Source organism: Podarcis vaucheri (assembly GCF_965113315.1).
Source record: "Podarcis vaucheri genome assembly, chromosome: 10".
NCBI lineage: Eukaryota > Metazoa > Chordata > Lepidosauria > Squamata > Lacertidae > Podarcis > Podarcis vaucheri.
The window spans coordinates 27667350-27687046 of record NC_138748.1 but is presented as its reverse complement, the minus strand read 5'-3'; the positions used below and the strand labels follow the sequence as shown (position 1 = coordinate 27687046).

Below are 19697 nucleotides of genomic sequence, written 5' to 3'. Positions count from 1 at the left end.
CTCCTGCCATTATGGCCAGCCCTTATATTCCCTTAATCCAGCCCCCTTTGCTCCTCCTGTGGCTGCCTCTGTCCAATCAGCCTAGTTGGATTTCCTATTGGCTGATTGCTATACCCAATCCTAAAAGATACACCCACATCCTCCTGTCCTTATATGGAACACAAACAGCTATATATTGTTACATCTATAAATGACAAATAAGTAGTAATATATCTTACATGTGTCTCAACAAGGAATCTTAATTACCAGCTCACCTCTTGCCCTCCTTGCCCTTTTGCCTTCTAAAACAAATGGTTAATCTTAAATTTTTATCTTAAACATATGTCAAGGATCTTGAGTTTCACATCAACATTGAAAGATCTCCTTCATTTGAAGGTTTCTAAACAAATGTTTGACAACTAATAAATCAGGACTGCTCAGGACGGCGTCTCTTGTCTAGCAAGGGGGGGCAAGACTGGTGGCTGACTTAATTTCAAAATACAACTCTTAGAACTATATGAAATCTAGCATTTCTTAAATCCTTTGCATAATTACATTTAAGACAATATATTTAATACATAACATAGGTAGCCTTTTAAAAGGAATAAGGCCTTTGTAAAGTAAAAAGGAACTCAGTAAAAAAACAGCTTCAAAAGAAGCCTCTCCAGTTTACAACCCCTCCTTCAGCCAGCTGCTTTTCCCATTAGACAAAAAGACTTGCTAGCTAGATGCTTCCCCATTTGGTCTTGGCCTTTTAACCTTAGAAAGAAGATCTGGGTCATTTACTGGGAGGCACATTGATATTATTTTACTATTTACCAACTATTAATTATGTTTATCTCTGCCTTTTTTATCTTCTGTAACATGTAGGGTCAGTTTCCTGTAATTTCAGCTTTTACGACTTTGAGAATTGTTTTCTGCTATCAATCAAAGGGGCCCTTGTCTAGAAGAATAAACATTACCAAGGTTGTAAACTGCTGGTCTTCTGGCTTGAAACTTTTGAAAATCTTTAAGCTCTCTTTAATATACAAGTCCTGATCAAACATTAATAAAATGCAGGCTTATGCCTGATGCCTCATTCCCCCCTTTCAAGCTCAAGGACCTTCGTCCCAAGTGTCCTTGATAGCTTGACCTTCATCATATTCCTGAGGTAAAGCTCTGTATAGGGCCATGATATGAGGTAGAGTTTCATTTGAAACCATCTTGCTAATTGTACTTCTAAAACATGAAATGATACATGGCATCATACATAAAACCATTACCACTACTGTCAAGAAAAACAAGCAAGACAATAGTATCCCTTTGAGTCCTGTGACATTAGGTAACCAATTGGTGAGCCATCCCATATCCCATCCTTCCCATGTTTGTACTGGGACATGTGCTATATTCTCCATCTTTGTGGCCAACACACGGATTGCCTCACCATTATCTGAAATGTTAAAGCAACAGGCATTCCCTGTCAAGTTCAAGACTCCACATAGGCCTCCCTGCTTGGCAAGTACATAATCCATTCCCATTTTCAGCTGCAAAATGGCGGCTCTACTTTCATCCAACTGTTGTGCAATAAGTCTCAAACTCCGGGCCGTTGCATTGGTTACAAGTTCCACTACTGCTTGCAATCGAATTATTCTGTTTAGATTATAAATAGGATCCCGTGCCCCTTGTATGAGCTCACCAGGATTCCAGGAGGCAGGATCATAATAGGCTATAATGCGCTCTGGTGGCCAATCATCAGTACCGCTCCAACTTTGGGTACTTCCTCCTGCTATATGAGAAATATCAGCGTTTCTTCGTGTTCGCTTGGCCAAATTAGTGGGCATACTCCACATTGGTGGCAATACCCATCCCAGGAAACAAGTCCCACTCCATTTGGAGGGGAGTTTCTTGTATGCCCATTCTCCACATATCCACCACAACCATCGTGTCTGAGGTCTTTGGTACGTGGAGTACAGAAGGCGAAATAGCAAAAGAGGTAGAGAGTTCACAGTGCAGTATGTTAGATTGCCTTTTTCTGTCACAGTTATGTTCCATACCACTTTCCATGCATGAATAAAAGGAGGTGCACAGGGCAAGGCATCCCGAGTTCGATAGGTAGTATCGTGTGCCCAGGTATTCTTAATATTATCCCAAGTATAGTGACAATGAGAAGAGCCTATCATGGTAGAATCAGCTGCATCTGATGATTTATGTACACAGAATTCCCCTTGTACAGGTATAACTCGTAATGGTTTAGTTGAGTTCCATCCGGGGAAATTCTGTACTTCTGTTTGGTGTGGTATTTCGCTTACCATACCAATGGCATCTAATGGTATCGGTAATAAGGGCATACCTCCCTCTGAATCATCTGGCCCGAGAGAGCAAACAAGGCAATTGGTCCTATTTGCAACATTGGCTACCATTTCAGCTAAACCTACCCACATATTGTGGTCATGGTGGAATCCATATTTAGTCAATTTGGCCAGATTCAAGGACCCTTCCCCTTCCCAAGGGATCAGGATTAATAATAGAATCATGTTGATGTCTAGCATATGCATTCCTTCCACAAAAGATTACCTTATAGTGATAGCAAATAAATATTAGTCCCAATATAATTCCCCCAGTGACAGGAATGGGGAACCACCAAGACCAAAACATATATCCCGAGGATCCCCAATGAGTAATATCTCTGATAATTGTTCCACAAGGGGGGGGCAGTCAATCAATTGTATAAGAGAATCTTTCCTTTCACAATCGCTGGTTCAGATGCTCCTCAAGCTTCAGGCGTGCGCAGGTCAGCCAGCTTCCAGGTTGTGGCTGCAGCAGGCCGGTCGTCTAATGTTGCCCGTGACCTAGCCCGTTCCCGGTAGGGCTAGATACAGGGGTTTTTGGAGAGAGTCAGTTTAAGAGGATTAGAGGGGTCACCTTTGCACGTCCAACTGCCTTCGGACTTCTTCAAACGGGAGTGATGAATCCAGGGGGTCACCTCAGCTACCTTCACCGCTGTTGGAGTAGAGAGCAAGACGGTGTAAGGTCCACGCCACTTAGGTGCAAGTGGATCACGTTTCCACTCTTTCACCCATACGCTATCGCCAGCCTGGAACTGATGAATCGGCTCGGCAATGCTGCACGGCGTGCGCTCGAGGGCCCACCTGTTAAGAGAAACAAAAACACGGGAGAGAGATTGCACTTGTCCCTGTGTCACATGGTCTCCTATTTGTTTAAGGTCAACTGAAATATCCTGAACAAAGGAGGGCGGTCTCCCATACAGGAGCTCAAAAGGTGACAACTTAAGTCTTTTTGTGGGTGCACACCGAACACGAAACAGTGTTATGGGTAACACATCTACCCATCCCAATCCCGTTTCCTGGGTTAATTTTGCCAATTGGGTTTTCAAAGTCCGATTCATTCTTTCAGTTTTCCCTGAACTCTGAGGTCTATAGGCTGCATGCAGTCTCCATTTCACTTGTAGGACTCGACATACTTCTTGTACTACTTGATCAATGAACGCTGGCCCATTGTCACTTCCAATGCATCTAGGTAACCCAAATCTCGGGATCAATTCAGTGAGGAGTCTCTTAGTTACCTCTCGTGCCTTTTCAGTTCGGGTGGGAAAAGCTTCAACCCATCCGGTAAGAGTATCCACAAACACAAGGAGATACTTGAATCCCTTAGAAGGGACCAGCTCTGTGAAGTCCACAATTAGGCTTTCCATGGGGACATATCCCACATGTTGGATTCCAGGAGGTTGTACCGGTCCCTGCCTGGGATTGTTTTTAGCACAAAGAACACATTTCTGTGAAATGCAAGTTGCTAATTGTGATAGATTAATAATATACAACTTCCGACTGAGACTCTCTCTGGTTGCAGTACCGCCAAGGTGAGTAGATTCATGATAATTTCTTACAATTGTGCCTGCTAGGTGATGAGGTACATAAATCCTATTGTCCGGCAGGATCATCCAACCGTCCTTCACAACCGCTCCTTCCTGTTCAGCCCACTTCCTCTCTTCTGGGGTATAGTGAGGTTTAACTTCTTCTGGAACTACCTCTGGTATGAGGGCTGCTATAAATCCTCCCACAGGCTTTTGGGCTGCCTCTCGGGCTGCTTTGTCAGCAGCATGATTTCCTCTGGTTATTGGATCCCTTCCTCGTCCATGACCTTTGCAGTGCATTACAGCAATCTGTTCTGGAGCCCATACTGCTTCTAACAGGATTTCTACTTCAGGTCCATATTTCAAGGCCTTCCCGTGGGCTCCTATTAGACCTCTTTCTTTCCATAGAGCACCATGTGCATGCAGGGTTAAGAAGGCATATTTAGAATCAGTATAGATGTTTGCCTTACATCCGGCTGCCAATTGCAGAGCTCTAGTTAAACCTATAAGTTCAGCTTTTTGTGCCGAGGTGCCAGCAGGCAAAGCTTCAGCTTCCACAACTTCCTCATTGGTGACCACAGCATATCCTGCTCGTCTGGCACCTTCATGCAGGTAACTGCTACCATCAGTATAATATACAACATCTGGATTTTTCAATGGTTCATCTTTCAGATCAGGTCTACTGGAATAAACTTCATCCATTATTTGGAGACAATCATGTGATTCTTCATCATCTACCTCTGGTAGGGGCAGCAAAGTCGCTGGATTGAGCATATTCACTACTCGTAGATGAATCCTGGGATTTTCACACAATAGGCCTTGGTACCTAGCCATCCTTGGGTTCGTTAGCCAATAACTACCCTTATATTCCATGAGTGTCAGAACAGCATGAGGTACATTCACATACATCGTCTGGCCGAAGGTAAATTTATCAGCTTCTTTGACAAGGCTGGCAGTGGCCGCTACTGCCCTTAGGCATGGAGGCCATCCTTTTGCTACTGAGTCCAATTGTTTTGACAAATAAGCTACTGGACGGTTCCAACTTCCTAATCTCTGGGTCAGGACTGCCGCTGCAATCCCATTCTGTTCATGTACATACAGCTGAAAGGGTTTTTCTGAATTAGGCAGTCCAAGGGCTGGGGCCTCCATAAGTCGTTGTTTGATAACTAAAAAAGCTTGTTGCTGCTCAGGTCCCCATACGAATGGGTCCTTTTCTGCACCTCGAGTGCTTTCATGTAAGGGCTTGGCCAGACTGCTGAAATCAGGTATCCATAGTCTACAAAACCCTGCTGTTCCCAAGAATCCTCTGAGTTGTTTCCTTGTGGTAGGTTCCTTGATAAGGCAAATAGCTTCTTTCCTCTCTGGTCTCAGTGCTCGTTGTTGGTGTGAGATGTCAAAGCCCAAATATTTGACCTTTTCTAAACATAACTGTGCCTTTTTCTGGGAAACTCGATAGCCAGCTTGCCAGAGCAAGTGGAGCAGTTCCTCTGTACCTTCTTTACAGGTATCAAAATCCTTTGCTGCTAGTATAAGGTCATCTACATATTGCAGAACCACCTTTTCTCCAGGTATTGAGGGGTAACTTGTTAGATCCTTCGCCAAGGCAGTGCCAAATAAAGTTGGGGAATTTTTGAATCCCTGGGGCAATCTCGTCCAGGTTAGCTGGCCTTTTGTTCCTGTCAAAGGGTCTTCCCACTGGAAGGCAAATATAGGTTGGCTCTGTGGTGCCAGCCGGCAACAGAAGAATGCATCTTTCAAGTCCAATACAGTAAAAAATGTTGCTTCTGGTGGGATCAAACTCAGCAGGGTGTATGGGTTTGGTACATTTGGGTGCAAGGTCTCGATAGCCTGGTTTACGAGCCTCAAGTCCTGCACTGGCCTGTATTCATCTGTCCCAGGTTTTCGAACAGGCAAAAGGGGTGTGTTCCATTCTGATTGGCAGGGTTTAAGCAGACCATATTTTAATAGGCGGTCCAAATGTTTTTGGATGCCCTCTGCTGCTCGCCGGGGTAAAGGATATTGCTTTACAGATACAGGGGTAGCCATAGGTTTTAAGGTTACTACAATTGGAGCTATATTCTTGGCCATTCCTGGTGGGCTATTTTCGGCCCATACTCCTGGTGGCACCTGTAGGGTTCGGAGGAGCTTGTTTAACTCTGTTTCCAATGTGGGTTGGACTTGCAGGGCTGACATTAGGCGCCATGATTGTTCCTTAGGTACTGAGAGGGAAATTATTCCTGCTGCCTTTGATGGCAGTTTCATTTCTGGACCTCGAGGAGTGAAGGTGATTTGGGCCTGCAATTTGGACAGCATATCTCTACCTAAGAGAGGTATTGGACACTCAGGTATATACAAAAACTGATGGGTTAAACGATGCCCCCCAATCTGGCATTCCAAAGGTTGGAGGAAAGACCTCTTAGCTGACTGACCAGTGGCACTTTTAATGACTACACTTTTGGATGCCTTTTTCTGCAATAGTTCTGGGAGTACTGAGTATTCAGCCCCAGTATCAATCATAAAGTCTATTAAATGGCTTCCTAATTGAATCGTGACCGTGGGCTCCTGGAAGCCTAACTTTATGGAGTCCGGTCGTTCCTAGTCTTGGGTAAAATCCTCCTCTGCCAGTCCAATGAAATTGTCTCTACTCTGTCCTTGTCCAGGTCTCTGATATCTTCCATCTCGGATCATTCCCCGTCCCCGTCCCTGGTTTCTTGGGCCGGAGCCTGGGCCTGGGCCTGGGCCTGGGCGTACTTCTTCCAACCTCAGGGGTTCAGGACACTCCCGCTTCCAATGACCCTCCTTCTTGCAATTTGCACATTGATTCCTTCCCAGTGGTGGATTCCTTCCCCGCCCTCTTCCTCCATTTAAGGGGCGGTAGTCTTGCTTCACTGCTGTGGCCAGCATTACCATCTTTTCCTTCTGCCACTTCTTCTTCTCTTGCTTCTCAGCCTCATCCCTATTCCGATAAACTCGGCGTGCAATGGCCATAATTTGGCTCATCAGCATCCCTTCCCATCCTTCTGATTTCTGAATTTTCTTACGAATGTCGGAAGCGCACTGGGCCACAAATGTAGCAGTAATCATTCTGCTGTTTTCAGGGGCTTCAGGGTCAAAAGGAGTCCATATACGATAGGCTTCCTGCAGCCTCTCTAAAAAGTCTCCTGGACTCTCATTTGATTTCTGTTCTACTTCTGAGACTTTAGACATATTAGTGGGCTTCTGGCATGCCCTGCGGATACCTTGCACAAGCGTCTGGCGGTAGGTGGTAAGCCTGGCCAGATGAATTGCATTGTTTGGATCCCAATTAGGATCTTCCAAGGGAAAGTTGTCTTGGAGATGACGGTCAATATTAAAAACATTTCCCACTCTGGCCTGCTCACGCAAATATATCTGTGCCTTTTCAATTATGTCTCTCCTTTCCTCAGTGGTGAACAGAGTATTCAGGAGCTGGCGGCAATCTGTCCAAGTAGGACTATGAGTATTTATTATTGAAGTCACCAAGTCCATCATAGCCTGAGGTTTTTCTGCGAAAGATGGGGTGTGTGTTTTCCAATTCATCAGATCCGTAGTTGTGAATGGAATGTACTGAAGGGTCGAAGTTCGAGGTGGCCGTCGTCCGGGTTGCCCGTTAACCAGCACAGGCTCCTCAAGTGCATCAAATACTCTTCTGAGAGGGGCTAGTACGTGATCTTTCTCTTCGCTTTGCTCTAGGGGCCTCAAATCATAGGGGATGGTATTTGTCCCAAGGCGTTCTTTTAGCAGCCTTATACGCCTGGCTGTATTGCTTGCTGACCGATTAAGGTCTCCCTGTAACTTCTGTAATAATTCTCTAGGACTTGGATGTACAGGGGTTTGGGGTAGGCAATCAGTTGTTCCACTAAAAGAGACTGTAGATGGAGTTCTACTGGGACTCACAGATGGAATAACCACTTCTGCTTGGGCTTTATTATAGGCCTCCAATGCCTCCTGAAGATATTTATCATAATCTATCAAGGAATCAAGTTCTGTGGCTCCAGCCCCATTATTCATTCCACTTTCTTGCCTTGGGGTTACAACTGGTGGAGTGTTTGGATTAGGCTCCCTTCGATGTGGAGCATAGGGTGGAGGTGGAAGCAGCTCTTCCTCTGGTCCCTCAAAAATGGGTTTGAGTTTATTTGGCAAGATTCCTTTCCTGGCTTCGGCTTTTACAGCCAATAATTTGCATCGTTGGACTTTGCATTCCCTTATCCATGGAGGATTTTTATTTAATGTGCTCAGCCAGGAATCTATATATGAAAATTGTTCTGGGCATCCTCCAGTTTCTTTGGCGATGTTAGACCAAAGTTTGCTTACTAAATTTATATCAAAGGTTCCTTGAGATGGCCATTCAGTATTTTGCTTCGGCCACTCTAATTCACATAACGTTCTCAGGCGCTCTGGCGTCATTTTGACTCCATATGCCCCTGAGAAGGCTTTCTTAAAATTACTTAACATGCATTCAAGAGGTGTATTTCCCCCCTTTGAACCCCCAACTCCCATTGTATGGCCCTGTGAAGTATCCACTCAGTCACTCACACACACACTTCGTGAGTTTCCTTGCTCAGTGAAGTCGCCTTACTGAGAACCGAAGTACTACCCACTCCACACTCAGGTCAGCTACAGATTGCTCTGTACTTTCTCACACATACAATGCGCTAGATACTTCACCACACACTACCTCCCATTCTTCCCTTTTCCCCCACCAGACCACCATCTGATATACCCAACCACCTAGCGTACTCAGTTCCCACTTACTGAGACGCAGAAGTTTGATCAAGACTTCTCTTCCTCCCAATTAATTGGAGGGCCAAAAATCCCTTTGTGCACTTACCCTTGGTTGGTTCCGTTTCCCCCCGGTCCGTCGCCGCCAGTGAGCAGGGTATCAGACAGATGAGACTTCTGCGTTCCCCTGGAAAAAAACTTTCCAGTGCGCGCTGGGTAAGCAGTTTAGAGATCCTCTCTCTTGTACCCTGCCCAGTAGGGCGAAGGGGCTGCGTTCCAGCAGACCACTTATCCGAGTCGCAGGCACCATAAAATGTAGCACCCTGCTTGTGGTTAACGCTTAGCTGGAATGAAATATTCAACGCAGCAATAGAGAAATTAAAATAATTATTTATTTGTCAGACAAATAAATGAGAGGCACAGTGGTATATGGTTACCAAGCTCTGGCCTGGCTCCTGCCATTATGGCCAGCCCTTATATTCCCTTAATCCAGCCCCCTTTGCTCCTCCTGTGGCTGCCTCTGTCCAATCAGCCTAGTTGGATTTCCTATTGGCTGATTGCTATACCCAATCCTAAAAGATACACCCACATCCTCCTGTCCTTATATGGAACACAAACAGCTATATATTGTTACATCTATAAATGACAAATAAGTAGTAATATATCTTACATGTGTCTCAACAAGGAATCTTAATTACCAGCTCACCTCTTGCCCTCCTTGCCCTTTTGCCTTCTAAAACAAATGGTTAATCTTAAATTTTTATCTTAAACATATGTCAAGGATCTTGAGTTTCACATCAACATTGAAAGATCTCCTTCATTTGAAGGTTTCTAAACAAATGTTTGACAACTAATAAATCAGGACTGCTCAGGACGGCGTCTCTTGTCTAGCAAGGGGGGGCAAGACTGGTGGCTGACTTAATTTCAAAATACAACTCTTAGAACTATATGAAATCTAGCATTTCTTAAATCCTTTGCATAATTACATTTAAGACAATATATTTAATACATAACATAGGTAGCCTTTTAAAAGGAATAAGGCCTTTGTAAAGTAAAAAGGAACTCAGTAAAAAAACAGCTTCAAAAGAAGCCTCTCCAGTTTACAACCCCTCCTTCAGCCAGCTGCTTTTCCCATTAGACAAAAAGACTTGCTAGCTAGATGCTTCCCCATTTGGTCTTGGCCTTTTAACCTTAGAAAGAAGATCTGGGTCATTTACTGGGAGGCACATTGATATTATTTTACTATTTACCAACTATTAATTATGTTTATCTCTGCCTTTTTTATCTTCTGTAACATGTAGGGTCAGTTTCCTGTAATTTCAGCTTTTACGACTTTGAGAATTGTTTTCTGCTATCAATCAAAGGGGCCCTTGTCTAGAAGAATAAACATTACCAAGGTTGTAAACTGCTGGTCTTCTGGCTTGAAACTTTTGAAAATCTTTAAGCTCTCTTTAATATACAAGTCCTGATCAAACATTAATAAAATGCAGGCTTATGCCTGATGCCTCATTACCAAATGCAAACTGGCAATGAGAAGCTTTGATTGTTCTTGTTCTAAGAAGTTTGTAAATTTGTCCCAAACCCAAAGCAGTCAAATGCCAGCAGCTAGAAAATTCATAAAAGCTAATGAGTCCAGTGACGAAGTACAATGATCACTAAGTAAATGATCACAATTAGCCATAGTGTTTCCTAATATGCCCCTCAGAAGTTGGACTACATGTTGTTAAAGGCTCTCACCTGGCTTTCTCTCTCTCTCTCTCTCTCTCTCTCTCTCTCTCTCTCTCTCTCTCTCTTTCAGGCCAGTTGCTAGAAAAGCAAAGGAAAAGGCATGTGCCCCCTTCTCCCAAGCAGCTGGGTTTTTTGCATTGCAAATTCAGGAAAAGTGTGAATTTCCAAGGGTGGCTGTTTTGGTTTGCATATTGCTTCAGAAAGTGACAATTAGAAAGTTCCTATTTAAATGCAAACTGAATCAAATTTTTGTCCTGCCCCTATCAAGAGGCCACTCTGTCTGGGTGCCTCAACTTTTCTTCCTGGACAAGATTCAGCCTAGAATATGCACGTGCATCACTAGCAGCCACTACACTAGCTGGTAGAACTCTGCAGTATTTTAGGGGCAATGATGAAACTGCGGTACAGTGGTACCACGGGTTACATACGCTTCAGGTTACATACGCTTCAGGTTACAGACTCCACTAACCCAGAAATAGTGCTTCAGGTTAAGAACTTTGCTTCAGGATGAGAACAGAAATTGTGTTCCGGCGGTGCGGCAGCAGCAGAAGGCCCCATTAGCTAAAGTGGTGCTTCAGGTTAAGAACAGTTTCAGGTTAAGAACGGACCTCCGGAACGAATTAAGTACTTAACCCGAGGTACCACTGTACTGAATCACCACTGTGCCAGCTCCCAATCTCTGCCCATCCAACTCCCTTGAAGTCAGCACTCGTCTTCTTAATAGCTTGGCTAAAACAGTAACATGGGGGGAAAGGAAAGGTAAATTAGGTTCCCTCCTTGTTATACACTATTTATTTATTAACAAAACATTTAGACCATTCTTCAGTATCAAAGCATCACAGTGGTTTTAAAAATATTACATATTTTTTTGAGGTGGGGAGGGGTGGTAGCGGCAGCGGCAGCGGCGTGTAGGCTGTATGTCTGAGTCACTTCTAATTTCTGCATCCAACAAGGATTCAATTGCTGGAATAGTCACGCAAGTTTCTTGGAAATGCCTCTCCCCAATGTATGGATTGTTAAAGTAACAACAGAAGTGGCTCTGTGCCAGAGGGAAAATAGGTGGGCCTGTTAGAAAGACAAAGGCCAAAGTTGAGGTGTGTGAACTAGAAGCAGGCTGGACAGCTGAGACACAGAGGCATGCTTGATTTCTGCTGGAATCCAAGACTGTGGTTATGGGAGAAGCAAGACATTATTAGAATGTTAATGCTGTGAGCCCCTCCATCGTAGGCTCAGGTTGTAAAAATGTGTAAATAAACCATATATATTAAAGACACTACAGTCTCTGCTGTCCCTCACTGCTTAGAGATTGGGGCGGCATGCAACAATATTATACTGTACTTTAAAATGTTTATCGTGTGTCATACAATTATTTGCTAAACGAATATAGTAGATTTTTTAAAAAATAACTTCAATGGAAGGCTGGAGATCTTTTAAGATTATGTTCTGTATTTATAGGACACTTTCCTTTGAAATTGGCACATAGTGGCATGACTTACTTTAAGATATGAGACGGGTTTAAAAAAGGCAAAGCAATATTTATTCTTGTTCTTTAGTAAAGAATACTGGGAGGTTTGGGTGAAACAAGGACCTGGAGCAGACTTAACAATTATCTATAATTCAATTTAGACTCTCTGTGACGGGTCTGAATGATATAGAAGAAGAGGCCATATAATAAATATTTTATATATTTTACATTACCAGCATTAATCCAGCAGAAGATATTGAATTAAATAAAACTCAGTACTGACAGTCATGCGGAATAGCAAGCTTACTGGAGAAGGAAAAGATTATGCAGCAACATTTATCACTGACAGCTTCAGATCTAACTAAATATTGTCTTGCAGCCATTTTAACAATGTTGTAACCCTGTTCAAGCATTCACCTGATAACATGGTGGCTTATTATGGGCTGGGGGCAGACATGTGTGCACCAGGAGTTCCAACCTGAATAAAATATTGTGGGGGCAGAGATAAGCCCTGCCCCGCATAATCTAGGAATATATCTGGAATACTGCAGTCCTCAGCAGCGTCTTGGAGGAGACAGGGAACATGTCCCATGTTGGCAGTGCCGTTTCCCTATAAAAATAGCTCAAAAATGGCATTCTTTGCGACCCCCCCCAAAAAAAAAACCCTAAAAGAAACCTCAACAGCTTTGGCAAAAAAAATACCCACAGATTTTTTTTCACTGTTTGAAATATGGCAACCCTAGCATAATTGATCACATGACACAGTACACACACAGCATCTGAATGGGAATGCCCATCAATTTTGTGGGGGGGCCCCCCACAGCCCCCAGGAATTGGTTCCTATGGTGTGCATGCAGGTTCCTCTTCAGAGCTTTGCACAAAAGGGTTTCAAGGTTGCATTCAGCTGAACGCAACTAGCGGTCTCCCTGCAATGGTGAGTCCTGCACGCAGCTCAATGCGAACAGAACCTCAATTCAGACCTCTGTAGAGAAACTTGTGAGTGTCAAGATATTTGGGTCAGGAGCACACCTGCGCTACTAGTAGAGAAGGGCAATCTGTCCGTTTGGTTTCTCATTCTTACATTCAGTTCTCTGCATTTTCACAGCAGTTGGCTATTTTCCCAAGCAACCTGCCCTCAGGGATCCAAACTAAGAAGCAGGCAGTAGCAGACGGTGTGCTGAGGTTGTGACACGTACCTGACCTCCACCCCATTGCACCCCTGCTACCAGGAGGTTGGGGGTGGGCGAGAGGCAAGGTGAAGTGGCAGCAAATTTGGCACAAATTTTATGCAAATCTATGGCCTCTTTTAATGGGACGCGTGTGGCGCTGTGGGTTAAACCACAGAGACTAGGACTTGCTGATCAGAAGGTTGGCGGTTCAAATCCCCGCGACGGGGTGAGCTCCTGTTGCTCGGTCCCAGCTCCTGCCAACCTAGCAGTTCGAAAGCACGTCAAAGTGCAAGTAGATAAATAGGTACCACTCCGGCGGGAAGGTAAACGACGTTTCCGTGCGCTGCTCTGGTTCGCCAGAAGCAGCTTAGTCTTGCTGGCCACATGACCCAGAAACTGTATGCCGGCTCCCTTGGCCAGTAAAGCGAGATGAGCACCACAACCCCAGAGTCGGTCACGACTGGACCTAATGGTCAGGGGTCCCTTTACCTTTCATGTCCTCTTTTGTTCTCCCTCCCCCAACTATGCGCTCCCTCTCTTTTGGCGATTAAGAAACCAATTGTTCCTTCTCTTCTTTACACGCATGCAGCAATCCTTATAAGAAATCCCACAACTGAAGACAGCAGAATAGTCTGGGATTTTATTTATATGAAAGGGAATTCATAAAATAAATAATAATAAAACAAGAAAATGACGAGGAGGAGGATAAAAATAATAATTATTCCGGGACTCAAATGGAACGCCTAGCTTATTGAGATGCTCTCATTCTGCTATTTTGGTTTCAATATGCAGCAGAGGGAAGGGGAAAAAAAGCTGTGCATTTTCTCCCCCCAGAACAGGTTTCATGCTCTATTTGAGCTTTTAATCATAGCCAGCTATGATTTAAAACCAATGGCAGCCAAAAGGCCTTTACTATCTTCATAAATCCATATTGATTTACAGCACAAATCTAACCATGCCTCCTCAGAAATGAGCCCTAGTGACTTCTATGGGACGTACTCCCAGATAAGTGGGGTTAGGATTGTAGCCTTATTTATTTCCTGACATGGTAAGATAATGGCTGTTTTTAGGAATTTTAAGATAGTTGGCTAGATATTAATTTTGCTTTGAGTTGCAGTTTTCCTTTTTGTAAACCAATCAGTGCTTTAAACAAATGCCTTCTGTAAAAGCGTAGGAATGCTTTAGATAAATTAAGCAAGCCAGGAAGGAGACTCTGGCCGCAATCACATTTGAAGTACTATGATGCCACTTTAAATAGTGACAACTTCCCCCAAAGAATTCTGGGAGCTGTAGTTTGATGAGAGTGCTGAGAGTTGTTAGGCAATCCCTATTCCCCTAAGATCCCTCTGGGAACTCTGAGAAATGTACCGTAGTGGGACTAGGGGCTCCTAACAACTCTGTCCCATAATTCTTTGAGGGAAGCCATGACTGTTTAAAGGTGTCTCAAAGTATTTTTAATATATGGTGTGGATGTGGCCAAGGATGGGGAAGGAGATGGAGCTAGAACGGAGAAGAGAGAAAAAGTGAACTACAGTGGTACCTCGGGTTAAGGACTTAATTCGTTCTGGAGGTCCATTCTTAACCTGAAACTGTTCTTAACCTGAGGTACAACTTTAGCTAATGGGGCCTCCTGCTGCCGCTGCGCCACCGCCGCATGATTTCTGTTCTCATCCTGAAGCAAAGTTCTTAACCTGAGGTACTATTTCTGGGTTAGCGAAGTCTGTAACCTGAAGCGTCTGTAACCTGAAGTGTCTGTAACCCGAGGTACCACTGTATCTTCTTCTGTCTGAATAACCTGGATGGATTGTGAGGTTCCTTTTTAGGCAATCTTAGGCAACTGGGTTTGTGCATGTATCTTACCCCCATTGAAGTAAGTCAAACATTGAGCAAGCGGCTGTTGTTCTTTTTTTTTTTTTTTAAAAAAAAGGAAGACCCAAGAGCCAAAGAAGGCTATTTGATTGCCTTGCTACAGCTCTAGAATCACACAGCAAAGACAGTTCAAAACAGACCAATTTTTTCTCTATCCCATAATTAGCAGATTTCCCCCCTCTCTTCCTGCATAGAAGAGCAAATGGAGAGGAAAGCTTTAAAAATAACACTGGGGAATCAATATGGTCTTGTTTACAGCACCAGAAAATATAGAACTGACCGTGCTACCAGTGCTCTTTTCTTACTGCAGTTTGTGGCATCTTTTTGATGACTAAAAATATTTGGCTTGGACTTCTGGAATCAGAAATGAAAGGCTTAATATTAGAATTCCCTATATTCAACATGCTTTGTAATATGGTTAGCGTTAGCCCATATCACCCAGATTGCAGTGATGATTGGGGAACGTGACTCAAAGAAGTAGGAGGCCCAGTTTTCGCTCTGATTGTTTAGAAATACACAATTGCTTTGAGGTCCTCTCCCCTAGCATGAAAGACGAAGAGCAGAATCCATTTGAGGATCTCTCCCTCATTACAGTCAATCAGGTATATGAAGATGAGCAGCAAAGTCAGTCCTCAGGGAATGTGCAGGCGACCTTGGAACAGACAGCTCACGGAAGAACCCCGACCAAACCTAAGAGGAGGTGTGTAGTGGTGATAGGGGATTCCCTACTGAGGGCAACAGAAGCAGTGATCTGTGGGCCTGACAAGATGTCTTGGGAAGTGTGCTGTCTCCCCGGGGCTAAGATCCAAGATGTAACTGAACGACTGCAAGGAATCATAAAACCCACTGACAAATACCCCTTCCTCTTGGTTCATGTGGGAACCAATGACACTGCAAGCAATAGCCTCCAGAAGATCAAAAGAGATTACGAGGTTCTGGGCAGGAAATTGAAGCAATTAAATGCACAAATTGTCATCTCATCTGTCCTCCCAGTTGAACGACGTGTCCCAGGGAGAGAGGGAAAATGGTGTAAACAGGAACAGTTTGGATTCTTAGATCACGGACTGCAGTTTCTTGAAGATGGACTTCTGGCAAGCGATGGGCTGCACCTCACAACGGTTGGGAGAAATGTTTTTGCCAAAAATCTCAGAAACCTCATCAGGAGGGCTTTAAACTGACTAATGTGGGGGAGGGAGACAGTGCTCCTGAAGGTAGGAGTCTATAAATTGATGAAGATGGTCATCCAAATGTCATAGACCAAATGGAGCAAACAGCACGCAGACCTAGTAGTGGGAGGAAAAAATCCTTAAATAAAAGACACGGGGGAATGATTAATGGACTTCAATGTCTGTACACTAATGCACAAAGCATGGGAAATAAACAAGATGAGCTTGAGCTCTTGGTACAGCAAACGAAATATGACATAATAAGCATCACTGAAACCTGGTGGGATAAGTCCCACGATTGGAATGTAATAATGGGGGGATACAATCTATTTCAGAGAAACAGACCAGACAAGAAAGGAGGAGGAGTGGCGTTATATGTCAGGGATGTGTATACCTGTGAAGAGATCCAAGATTTAGAACCTCAAAGCCAAAGTGAGAGCATTTGGGTCAAAATTAAGGGAGAGAAGAATAACAGGGACCTCATTGTGGGAGTTTACTATAGATCCCCAAGCCAAACGGAGGACATAGATGATGCCTTCCTGGAACAGATGGTCAAGCATGCAAAAGGAAGGGAGATAGTAGTAATGGGGGACTTCAATTACCCAGATATTTGTTGGATGTCAAACTCAGCCATGAGCATAAGGTCAAACAGATTCCTCACTGGCCTTGCAGACAACTTCATTGTCCAGAAAGTGGGAGAAGCAACAAGAGGAACAGCCATTTTAGATCTGGTCCTAACCAATGTTGATGACCTGGTTAGTGGAGTAGAAGTGGAAGGATCATTAGGCGCAAGTGATCATGCTCTTCTGAAGTTTACTATACAGCGGAAAGGAGCAGCCAAGCATACTAGGACTCAATTTCTTGACTTTAAGAAAGCCGACTTCATAAAACTTAGGGAAGTGCTGGGTGAGATCCCATGGACAGTAATACTAAAAGGAAAGGGAGTTCATGATGGCTGGGAGTTTGTTAACAGGGAGATAGTAAAAGCACAACGTCAGGCAATACCAATGAGACGGAAACATGGAAGGTGCCTAAAGAAGCCAGGATGGCTATCTAAAGAACTTTTAACTGAGTTAAGATTTAAAAAGAATGTGTACAAAAAATGGAAAAGGGGGGAAACCACCAAAGAGGAATTCAAACAAATAGCCAGCACGTGTAGACACAAAGTCAGAAAAGCTAAAGCACAGAATGAACTCAGGCTTGCTAGAGAGGTTAAAAGCAACAAAAAGGGCTTTTATGGGTATGTTCGTAGCAAAAGGAAGAACAAAGAAACAGTGGGGTCACTCAGAGGAGAAGATGGTGAAATGCAAACGGGACACAGAAAGGGCTGAACTCCTCAATGCCTTCTTTGCCTCAGTCTTCTCCGATAAAGAAAACAATGCCCGACCTGAAGAATTTGGAGCAAATGATTCAGCAAAGGAAACACAGCCCAGAATAACTAAGGAGATAGTACAAGAATATTTGGCTAGTTTAGATGTATTCAAGTCTCCAGGGCCAGATGAACTGCATCCAAGAGTATTAAAAGAACTGGCAGATGTGATCTCAGAACCACTGGCAGTCATCTTTGAGAATTCCTGGAGAACAGGCGAAGTCCCGGCAGACTGGAGGAGGGCAAATGTTGTCCCTATTTTCAAAAAGGGGAAAAGAGAGGACCCAAATAATTACCGCCCAGTCAGTCTGACATCAATACCAGGGAAGATTCTGGAGCAGATCATTAAGCAAACAGTCTGTGAGCACCTAGAAAGGAATGCTGTGATCACCAATAGTCAGCATGGATTTCTGAAAAATAAGTCATGTCAGACTAACCTGATCTCGTTTTTTGACAGAATTACAAGCTTGGTAGATGAAGGGAACGCAGTGGATGTAGCCTACCTTGATTTCAGCAAGGCATTTGACAAGGTGCCCCATGATATTCTTGTAAAGAAGCTGGTAAAATGCGGTCTTGACTATGCTACCACTCAGTGGATTTGTAACTGGCTGACTGACCGAAGCCAAAGGGTGCTCATCAATGGTTCCTCTTCATCCTGGAGAAGAGTGACTAGTGGGGTGCCACAGGGTTCTGTCTTGGGCCCGGTCTTATTCAACATCTTTATCAACGACTTGGATGATGGACTCAAGGGCATCCTGATCAAATTTGCAGATGACACCAAACTGGGAGGGGTGGCTAACACCCCAGAGGACAGGATCACACTTCAAAACGACCTTGACAGATTAGAGAACTGGGCAAAAACAAACAAGATGAATTTTAACAGGGAGAAATGTAAAGTATTGCACTTGGGCAAAAAAAATGAGAGGCACAAATAAAAGATGGGTGACACCAGGCTTGAGAGCAGTACATGTGAAAAGGATCTAGGAGTCTTGGTTGACCACAAACTTGACATGAGCCAACAGTGTGACGCGGCAGCTAAAAAAGCCAATGCAATTCTGGGCTGCATCAATAGGAGTATAGCATCTAGATCAAGGGAAGTAATAGTGCCACTGTATTCTGCTCTGGTCAGACCTCACCTGGAGTACTGTGTTCAGTTCTGGGCACCACAATTCAAGAAGGACACTGACAAACTGGAACGTGTCCAGAGGAGGGCAACCAAAATGGTCAAAGGCCTGGAAACGATGCCTTATGAGGAACGGCTAAGGGAGCTGGGCATGTTTAGCCTGGAGAAGAGGAGGTTAAGGGGTGATATGATAGCCATGTTCAAATATATAAAAGCATGTCACATAGAGGAGGGAGAAAGGTTGTTTTCTGCTGCTCCAGAGAAGCGGACACGGAGCAATGGATCCAAACTACAAGAAAGAAGATTCCACCTAAACATTAGGAAGAACTTCCTGACAGTAAGAGCTGTTCGACAGTGGAATTTGCTGCCAAGGAGTGTGGTGGAGTCTCCTACTTTGGAGGTCTTTAAGCAGAGGCTTGACAACCATATGTCAGGAGTACTCTGATGGTGTTTCCTGCTTGGCAGGGGGTTGGACTCGATGGCCCTTGTGGTCTCTTCCAACTCTATGATTCTATGATTCTTTCATTATCTAATAATAATTATAATACAGCTTTGCAACAGTATTTATTCTGTGACCCAAAAAACTCCTCTCCTGTGACAGACCTAATGGAGAGGCTGCTTGTAAATTTTGCCATCTGATGAATATATGACTGCAAAATTCAGGCGTGGTAGATGAAAAATGTCCCTCAGCTTATTCATGGCTCTTTCTTTTTTTGCAGAGTTGTTTGTATTTATAGAAGAGAACTGACAACATATCCTCAAGCTGTTGCATGCCAGATCTCATAAAACAATTCACGGCGATTCTGTCCTGGCTGCACTTACAAGGGTAATGCAATACCATAATACAGTAAATACAACTCACTGTGCTGCTAGGGAGAATTGCGTCCTTGGAAATTCTTCCATCTTCAAAAATCGTGCGCTCAGTGTGCCCCATGGCACTTGAACTCATGGGTTAGAGGCATCCTACAGGCAGACACTGAACAGAGGTGTTTGTAGGCCATCTGAGGTAAAGGCCTTTTTAAACAGATACAGTACTACTTTTCTAAAAGCAAAGCATCCATGTCTGGCCCTGAGATTCAGAAAATATCTAACAGGCATATCCAACAGGTAAATCGTGATCTACCGATAGATCACTGGACGTCTGTGGTAGATCACTTAGATCACTGGGTCTCCCCAGAGAAGCTGAACAACTGTGGCCCCCCTAGGTAAGTACCACTGCCTCATGAGGCTACTGGTCAA

The 19697-nt window shown here is 44.0% G+C and overlaps 1 long non-coding RNA gene across 2 annotated transcripts in view; it reads left to right on the top strand.

The window, feature by feature from the left end:
- Window positions 1-19697, top strand: part of LOC309541794 — a 70851-nt gene extending 51154 nt beyond the window's left edge. For both annotated transcript variants that reach the window (XR_014223940.1, XR_014223941.1), the window contains exon 3: window positions 19178-19697. This is a non-coding gene — a long non-coding RNA (uncharacterized lncRNA). The remainder of the gene's footprint in view (window positions 1-19177) is intronic.